This window comes from Rhinopithecus bieti, unplaced genomic scaffold (genome assembly GCF_001698545.2).
Source record: "Rhinopithecus bieti isolate Rb0 unplaced genomic scaffold, ASM169854v2 scaffold_4666, whole genome shotgun sequence".
Taxonomy (NCBI): domain Eukaryota; kingdom Metazoa; phylum Chordata; class Mammalia; order Primates; family Cercopithecidae; genus Rhinopithecus; species Rhinopithecus bieti.
Genome location: NW_016804530.1, coordinates 1,113,929 through 1,123,334, shown reverse-complemented (window position 1 = coordinate 1,123,334; position 9,406 = coordinate 1,113,929). Strand labels below are relative to the sequence as shown.

The 9,406-nt window shown below is 56.3% G+C and overlaps 1 protein-coding gene and 1 long non-coding RNA gene across 4 annotated transcripts in view; one reads left to right on the top strand and one right to left on the bottom strand.

Annotated features, from left to right (window-relative positions):
- Positions 1 to 360: 360 nt before the first annotated feature.
- Positions 361 to 4,703, bottom strand: LOC108527621 (uncharacterized). Its single transcript, XR_001884862.1, has 3 exons — positions 4,537 to 4,703; positions 3,825 to 3,895; positions 361 to 916 (listed from the first exon to the last, which is right to left on the bottom strand). It is a non-coding gene; the product is annotated as an uncharacterized LOC108527621 (long non-coding RNA).
- A 77-nt stretch (positions 4,704 to 4,780) lies between these two features.
- SMTN (smoothelin) overlaps positions 4,781 to 9,406 on the top strand; it is a 26,317-nt gene continuing 21,691 nt past the window's right edge. For all 3 annotated transcript variants that reach the window (XM_017869010.1, XM_017869011.1, XM_017869009.1), the window contains exons 1-2: positions 4,781 to 4,936; positions 6,660 to 6,790. The gene's annotated coding sequence lies outside the window, so the exon portion shown is untranslated. The remainder of the gene's footprint in view (positions 4,937 to 6,659; positions 6,791 to 9,406) is intronic.

Below are 9,406 nucleotides of genomic sequence, written 5' to 3'. Positions count from 1 at the left end.
GAAGAAGGCCAGTCAAACCCCCTCTTTTAAAGATGGGCAGACTGAGACCCAGGTCTCCCCAGTGCTCAGGCTTCATTTGAGCGGAGCTTCCAAATGGTGGACGATAGAATGTGGTGATTAAGAACAAATGTTCTGGCTAGGCGCAGTGGCTCACACCTGTAATCTTAGCACTTTAGGAGGTGAAGGCACGCAGATTGCTTGAACCCAGGAGTTTGAGACTAGCCCTGGCAACATAGGGAGACCCTTGTCTCTACAAAAAATAAAAAAATTAGCCGGGCATGGTGGGACGTGTCTGTAGTCCCACTGTGAGCCTGGGAGTTCAAGGCTGCAGTGAGCCATGGTTGTGCCACTCCACTCCAGCCTGGGTGACAGAGTGAGACTCTGTGTCAAAACAAACAAATAAAAACCAAAAGAACGAGGGTTCTGAACCTGTCTCCTTATCTGTGTAATGGTGGTACTACCTCACAGGACTCAAGCTGTGAAGGTCATAGTGGTAACAAAATTGCCACACATGCATTATAAACGTGATCAGGAGCCAGTGTCCATCCCATCAGGTAGCAATTACATAATGCCCCACCACGAGCCTAGACCCCCCAACTCCCTGCGCCCAGGCATCAGGGACTCCCAGAAGTCTAAAGAGGTCCAGGATGGCACATCCAGAACTCTCTCCTTCCTGTTGCAGCCCTTTGCCTCTCCTTTGTCTGTAAGGCTGGGTCTCCTGGAATTCATTGCTGCCCAGTGGGCATCTGAGGCCCCTTCTCCTTCTCCAGGGCCGGAAGTTTGCCTGGCACTGTTGCCCAGAGAACACAGCAGCTGGATGACATCATGAAGATGATGGCCTTGCCAAACTGGTTTCCCAACAGGTCCTCAGTCCCACTCCGAGGGCTGCTGGCCATGACCTAGGGCGCATCCAGTTCTGCACATAAGGAGGAAGGTCATAGCCCTTGGATCCAGTCAACCCCAACAAGAATCATTCATCTCTAGCGACTCCATGCTCCAGTCTCACCTGTCTGTCTGTTGCCCAACAAGGTCCTCAATCCTACTTCCGTTCCCTTGCTCATGCTGTTCACATCTCCAGAATGACAGTGCTGTCCTGGGGAGAGGAGGCTTAGAGAGCCCAAGGCACAGCTCCTCCATTGTGCAAATGAGCAAGTTGAGGCTCCAAGAGGGCCAAGCCTTACCTAGGGTGGAGTCAGGGGTAAGACACCCATCACCCTTCTTGCCTCCTGACCCCAGGCCTGGGCTTTCTCTGCAGGACCCTGACTGGGTGGAAAGTTAGCCAAGGTGACTTAGGGATGCAACGCAGACAGCTTCGTAAAATAGTCATTCTCAGACTTGGGCTCTGGAGCAAAATATGACCCCTAGCCTCTGAGCTGCTCCAGCCACTTCCCATTCTGCCTTTCCAGGGTTGAACCTGGAAGAACCTAGAGTAGACCCTTTCTGTGACAGCCCCTTGCCCTAGGAAGGCCTGAAGCAGGCCAGTCCAATCACTTCATTTTACAGGGGGCAGGCTGAGGCCCAGGCCTATCTGGTGCCCACGAGATACATTCACCCTGCTCACCTGGCATTCAGAATCCTTCACAAAAAGAACCACCCACATTTCCTGCTCCACCCACAGCCTATCCTCCTCCTTTTCCCAGATTACTGGTCTTTGATCACACTCTTCCTCTGCCACAAATGCTCTTTCATGCCTTTCTCCCTCTTCTATGTGGGGTGAATTTTAAAAATTAGCTGGGCATGTGGTGTGTGCCTGTAGTCCAAGCCTCTTGGGAGGCTGAGATGGGAGGACTGCTTGAGCCAGGAGTTTGAGGCCACACAGAGTTGTGATCATGCGACTGCACTGCAGCCTGTCGGACACAGCAAGACCCTGTCTCCAAAAAAAAAAAAAAAACAGGGCCGGCCGAGCTCTGTTGCTCACACCTGTAATCCCAGCACTCTGGGAGGCCAAGGCGGGCAGATCACAAGGTCAGGAGGTCGAGACCATCCTGGCTAATATGGTGAAACCCCGTCTCTACTAAAAAATACAAAAAACTAGCCGGGCGAGGTGGCGGGCGCCTGTAGTCCCAGCTATTCGGGAGGCTGAGGCAGGAGAATGGCGTAAACCCGGGAGGCGGAGCTTGCAGTGAGCTGAGATCCGGCCACTGCACTCCAGCCTGGGCGACAGAGCAAGACTCTGTCTCAAAAAAATAAAAATAAAATAATAATAATAAAATTTAAAAAATACAAAAAATTAGCCGGGTGTAAGTGGCGGGCCCCTGTAGTCCCAGCTACTTGGGAGGCTGAGGCAGGAGAATGGCGTGAACCTGGGAAGCGGAGCTTGCAGTGAGCCGATATTGCGCCACTGCACTCCAGCACTCCAGCCTGGGTGACAGAGCAAGACTCCACCTCAAAAAAAAAAAAAAAAAAAAAGGTGACAGTTTATACGCCACTTCCCTAAGAAGTCTTCCAGAGCTTCCCCCATCCTAGTGGCAGCAAAGTGGAGGGAAAAGTCTTCAACATCAGGCAGAATTCCACTTTAGTCTGAATGCCTTTACTAGCCCAGGGCGCCTTCACCTCCCGGAGCTTCAGCTTCCTCTGTCAAATCAGAATGTAGCTATCCTACACAGCGGTCACCTGGCAGGAGTGGGAGCCCTACGTCTGACATGCAACAGGTGCTCAGCAAATGCTGGGGCCCTCATCACAGGATGTTTACTCTTTCCTCGGCTGTAGCTGTAAACTTCCCCAGCACTGTACCAGACTGCCCTTTGATCTCTAGATCACCCCCACTCCCTTGCAGAGAGGAAGACAAAGAGGCAGGCGGGTATGTCTGGAGGTGGACCCAGGCACTAAGGGCTTGAGGGGGCAGGACCCACATATTCCTTCCATACGGCCAAGGGCTAGTGAGGGCATGTGCCAGATAGTAAATCTAAGCATGGAGGAACTCACCGGTACCATTCCTCCTAGCCTACAGGAGGGCAGGGAGAAAGGAGGGTGTTAGCACAAACCAGGCCGTTCATTGGAGCTGGTGACTGCCATTCAGGTAGGCCCTGAAAATCAGAGGTGGCCTAGGTGTGCCCTGCATGAAGGGGAGGTCCCAAGGGACGCGCGAATTTTGAAGTATTCAGAATTGGCCTTAGAGGGCGCCTGACCCTCGTTCTGGATAATAACATGGCATCTCTCCCGGGTAGAGAAGGCCTAGGACCTTGAACTATGTCCTCCAAAGTGAGCTCTGCTTGCCTCTCCTGCTGTGTAGCCTTGACAAGTCATTTTCTTCTGTGCCTTGATTTTCTTGTTTCTTTTCTTGAGGTGGAATATTGCTCTGTCGCCTGGGCTGGGGTGCAGTGGCACAGTCTCGGCTCACTGCAACTTCTGCCTCCAGGCTCAAGCGATTCTACTGCCTCAGCCTCCCAAGTAGCTGGGATTACAGTTGCACGCCACCTGTCCAGCTAATTTTTGTATTTTTAGTAGAGATGGAGTTTTGCCATGTTGGCCAGGCTGGTCTTGAACTCCTGACCTTGGGTGATCCACCTGCCTTGGCATCCCAAAGTGCTGGGATTACAGGCGTGAGCCACCGCACCCGGCCGGTGCCTTGGTTTTCTGATGTGTAAAATGGGACCACTTCTCAGGGGTGTGGGGATGAAATGAAATGACACATGGAAAAGACTCTCAATGTGGAGACTGGGCCTTTCCTTAGATGGGGGCCGGGGGTGTCACAGAGGACCTGAACCAGGGCTCTTCTGGGGCAACAGGCTGAAACTACCTCCCCAGAATTCCACATTATAGTGGTTAAAAGCAGAGTCTGGACTCAGAAGGTGCTGTGTATGAATCACAGCTTTACTACTTACCAACTGTTGTTCTCATCTGTAAAATGGGACAGTAGTCATGGTCTCATGTTCTTGTTATGGGCATTTTATGCCTGGTACATGGCAAGTACAAAATAAATGATTTGTTACTGTTTTTATTTGACAGGACTCCAGACCCCATCCTCCTAACTCCACCCACTTTGGTCTCCATGGAGATCTGAGGGCGGTTTTAGGGCCTGTGGCACTGAAGATGGAATAGCTTTCCCTTGTGGGTCTGACCTCCTGGGTCCCCTGGCTGATTCCTTGTTTGGTCTTGGACATATCAGCTTTCTCTGGGCCTCAATTTCCCATATTTGCTGAATGACAGCCTGGACTCCATATTCCCTGTTTAGGACTCCAGCGCTCCTAAAGGCAGACTCTCAGGGCTTGGAAGGTAGAAGCATACTACAAGAAGGCAATGTCTGTTCAAAGGTGTGTGGGCTGGGGGAGGCGTGCTGTGTGATTGATCCTGCTCCACCTGAGATGGACCCGGCACTCCAACACAGGGCCAAGGTGCTGCCAGTCACTCAGTCCCTGCTCTGAGGTGGCTCAAACCAGGTGTCCAGAAAGCAGCCTAGGGACGGCGGCCAAGCTTAAACACTGACGCGAGAAAGGGGTGGAGTCGGGGGAGGGGACGTGGTCTCAGGAACAAAGAGGAGGGCGGAGAGGGGCTGTCCTGAAGGCTCTGAGACTCCTACGACCCCAGGAAACTTACCTCGGCTCGGGGCGCCCTCCCCGACTTGGCGCAGAGCCTGCGTCCCCCTGCCGATGCCCACCCGACTCGCTAAAGCCACCGAGGCAGACGACCCCAAGACTACAATCTCCAACCTCCCTGGCCCGCGAGGGGGCGTGGCCATCAAATTGAATTTTCCCAATGGCGCACGAGAGTGGGAGGTACCCGATCGAGAATTGGCTGGCGCGTCCGGGCGGGGCGGGGCCAGCCGGGAGGCTGGCGCGGCTGGACGGGCAGCTCTCCACAGAATCCAGGGGACGGTTGCTGAGCGGGCCTGGGACACCGGCTCGCGGCGCCTCCCGCCTGCGCGTGTCTAATCCATCTGTCTGGTCCCGAAAGAGCTAAGCCGAGCCTGCGCCGGACGGGTGGGCTGGACTGAAAGGTGGGTGTGCGGACCGCGGGGGGGATCCTGATGCTGCCCCAACGTGTCCGGGGGTGGAACCCGGATGTCTAGCCAGGAGTTCTGGAATGTCCAGACCTAGGAGCCCCCACCCATACGAGAACTCTAAGCCATGAGATAAAGTTCTGAGACTGTTGGGGGAAGACGCCCGCGGATTCCTAAGGGACCCCACGCCCCACAGGGGCGCTAGTCTGTGGCGGCAGAAACCCTGGGGAAGCTGCCACAGAACCCTGAGGCCCCTCACAACGTCCCGCGACCCCAGACTGTGTGACAGGGAGCCATGGGATTGGAGAAGGGCAGCGACAGGGATCTTCTTATAGTCCCGTGGGACTATAAGATTAGGCATTGGGGGACACCTGCCCCTTAGAAGAAAAGGCATGGGGGGAATCAGAATGTCCGCAGAACCTAAGGCTGGTGACCACTGTACAGTCTTGAAGAGGTTTAAGGCAGACAGAGTAACTAGGTAAGAGGCAAGAATCCTAACAGGCAGAGATTGGGAGGTTGACACCTGTGAGCCTACCAGGATGGGAGGAGGAGCAAGCAGTGACTTCAACAGGCAGGGACCCACACACCCCAACTGTGTGGAGCTGTAACCGTCACCCCCTACCCATGCACCGGATGGGGTGACTTCCCAAGTGACTGTTCTGAAGAGAGGGAAGGGATGATTGAAAGATGAATCAACAGGAGACAGGGGGGCAGTCCTGGGGCCATACATTAGTCAATCACCATACATTAACTAAGCATCCAGTGTGCCAGACTAGGGCCCCTCAAAGTCCAGACATTAGTTGGGGCTACAGGAGGAAGGAGAGATATACGCTGGGAGGCTGGGCCAGGATTTAGGGGTCCATTTTGATAGGAAGCACTGGGGCGAAATGGGGCTCTTGCCTCTGTCACTGAGAGTGTTCCGGGCCCTTGAGGGCACTTTGGAAGGGAGCTTCGGAAGCCGGAGATGACGAAGATTTTGATTACATCCTTCTCTGCCCTCTAAGTCTTTGGCTTCCTCCTTGCTTAGTGACAAATCCTTGGCCCTCTTCAATCCTCTCAGTTTGCCTGAAATCCAGAGGTTGGGCAGGTCAGCTTCTGAAAGCCCTTCCAGGTGGGGAATTGAATTCTGTGTGAATTGGCAGGAGGTGCTGGGTGCCTGGACACCTGGCTTCAGGAGGTCTGGACAGCAGAGCTGGCTCCAAGAATTGGAAGACACAGTGTACCTTCCTATACTTGGGGGAATGACAGTGGTGGTGGCAGCAAGAACTATGGGTTCAGCCCACAGCCAGAGGCTGAGCCTGGAGAGTGGGTGGGGGCGGGGTAGGCCCTGGGGATGGATGGGTGGGGCAGGAAACTGGAGACTGGAGTGCACCCCCTGGTGGTAAGCACAGCTTGGGTGGGCCTTGCCGGCCTCTGGCTTCTCAATCCAGGTCCCTGCCCTCCCTATTTGAGGTTTAGACAGGATGAGAGTCCATCCCAGGCCACACAGCAGATTGGTGGCCAAGCTGGCAGGGCTGGAACCAAAGACCCCCTACCCTGGGTTTGCTGAGTTTTCCAGCAAACCACCCTAGGGCAGAGGGCAACTTCCAGCCAGGAGCCACATTACAGGATGGGACAGTAATGGACGCTCCTAGGTTGGAGAGGGAAGCAAGGCACAGAGCCTAAGGGTCTGTGGTTTCTAGAAACCCCAGCACGCCTGATTCATGTCTGTCCCCTGCAGAATCCTCTGAGCTGGTGACAGGTGCCACAGGCACTGGGGATCTCACCAGAAAGGAACCAACGGAGCTAGGGGCCAGTGAGATGGCAGACGAGGCCTTAGCTGGGCTGGATGAGGGAGCCCTTCGGAAGCTGGTAAGTGGCCCCATCACCCACTGTGGGGACAGGAAAGCCAAGCCAGAGAGGCAGGGTCAATCCAGGATACCTCTCAGCTAACAGGAAGAAGTGATGGGGGAAAGGTCAGGAGGAGGGGGACACGGGAACAGAGGTAGGCCAGTTCCATGTGGCTGATGCAGAGGCCCTTGTGGCATGTGCCTGTCCATGCCAGGTGCTGAAGCCTAGTCCCTCCCAGCCCTCCATGGCCACCACCTGTTTAAACAGTAACTGCTGTGGACTCCCATGTGCAGCCACAGGTGTGGGGAGGCTGGATATGCCTCTCCAGAGCAATAGCTGGGGCAGTGCCCACCCCTGGAAGCTGGCCTAGTGATAATGGTAGCAGCAATGATTAATAATCCCAAGGCCTGGCAGGGGGCAGGCTGGGTACTGGGTATATATACCATGTCACAGAATAATTACAGCAGCTCTGAAAGCCAGGGCACTGCAACTCAAGAGAGTTGAAATCACCTGCTCAAGGACCCCCATCTAAGAAGGAGCTGTGCCAAAATCCCAGCCCCATAGTGGGCCACGGGGGACCAGAGTCCTGGGAAAGTCAAGGCTGGACGAGGCCATAAGAGAGAGACAGGCTTTGTGGGCCCTTATGGATTCTGTGGCTTCTCATCTCATTTTTCTACTCCTGAGTCTCAGTTCCTCTGCCTGTAAAATGGAGGGAGGGAGGGAGATGTGTGTGCACCCAAGCTCTAGGTCCTAGAGTTGGCATGGGGACAGAATGAGGCATGGACCCAGATCTCAGGTAGAAGAAAGATGAGCCCACTCCATCCCCTTTCTTGTTCCTCTGAGAGCCCTGTCTATCCCCATGCACAGAGAGGCTGTAGGGCAACCCGGTGGGGCAGGGCTCCTCCCCCAACCCCCAAGACCAGGCAGCCTGACCTGGAGGAGGGGCCAGAGGAGCTCCATCTCCCCAGTCCCTGAACCTTGTCCATGGGGGTAAATTAAAGATTTACCTTACCTAGAAGACAAGTGACCCACCCCCCTCTCATGCCTTCCCCTGCAGGCAGAGGCTGGAACCAGATAGCATAGCCCAGCCACTGGGCAGTGCCCAGCTGCTGCCATAACCTCCCCAAGGCACTCCTGCCTGTATGTTCTCAGACCAGTGCAGTAGACTCTCTGGGTGTCTGCCTCTCCACTATCACCGCAGGATGTGTGCAGCCTGGAGGGGATGGGGTTGGGTTTCCAAAGGTGCCCACCAGTCAGCTCCACCTCCCCTCAGGAAGGCCAAGTCCCATTGGGGGTTACAGAGTCTGCGCAGCCCAAAAAGACGGAATGATGCTAGGCCAGGTTCCCGCGCATCCTCATCTCAAGGTGTCCACAGGCAGGCTCAGAGTTCTTCAGCCGCCACCTCCCTCTCTCATGCGAGGCTCGGGCGGCGCTGAGAAAAGTTTCGGAGAAGAAGCTGGAGCCGTGGCTGAAGTCAGTCCACCCCCGCCCCAATTTCTGGGAAAGAACAGATGAGAACCTGCCCCGGTCTCAGGCTTGGTGCCGCTCGAAGTCTTTCCGACCCCGGGAGCGGCTCCTCCAGCACCCGGTGCCCGCCATTACTGCGCCCCGCGCGCCGGCCCGGCCCCCGCTGGCCTCGTGGCAAGAACGGGGGCGTCCCGAACCGGGCTCCTCCCCGCGGGGCCGGGCCTTATAAGGAAAAACTGGGACCGCTCCGCCCGCCCTGCGCCCCGCGTCTGGCCGATTTGGGGATACCGGCAGTCGCTTCCGGCCCCGGCTCCCGCACATTCTTGAGGACTGGGCGGGGAATGGGCGGAATGCAGGCGCCTGGGGACTTGCGTGCTCCTCCACCACCCGCCGGGACGCCCTCCCCTCGGTCCCGAGTTCGAGTTCGACCTCCGTCACTCAGCTGGGTGTCCTGGGGACCTTGGTTTCTTCCCTTTAGGTCGGGACACTGAAGCAGGCGGTAGCAGGGGTCTTCATATCTGGTTCCCCCTTCGGCGCCTAGCGCGAGGCCGGGTGGGCTAGGCGGGGGCGGCACCCTGCGAGGGAGGGCGGTCGCAGAGCCTGCGGGCCTTCAGCGCCCCCTGGCGAGGCCTCGCTCCACCGCCGGCGGAACCCCCATGGGCAACTGGGGGAGCTGGGATTGGGAGAAACCCTGGAGAGTCCCCTGTGTTGTGCTGTTGGGGAGACTGAGGCCCAGCGAGACCTCAGGGCCTGCCAGGCTTTCCAGCAGCTAGGGCAGAGAGTACACGGAGAGCCGGCCCCCCAGGGGGAGGAAGCACCCTCTTTCCTCCCAGGAGAATTTCACTGGGCAGTTTCGGAAACCGCCCCATCCCCTTCCCCTTCCCCCTCAGTAGACAATGGCGCTTTGTACTTCCTTCCCTCCCTCCCACAGCTCCCTCCTTACACAGCGGTGGGGCCTGGGAGGGTGGAACAGAGGAGACACTGTGGTCCAACCTTTCCCTCCAGGCCCAAAGGTAAGGGTCGTGCCAGAGGGTGACCAGTGGAATGAGGTTGTCAGTCCCCAGCCTTGCCCACCCACTTTGGGGGATCAGAGGGAGGCTCCCATTTTCCAGATGGGGACACTGAAGCTCCAGGGGTTGTGTTGTAGAGGTGGCCAAGTTCCTACATCAG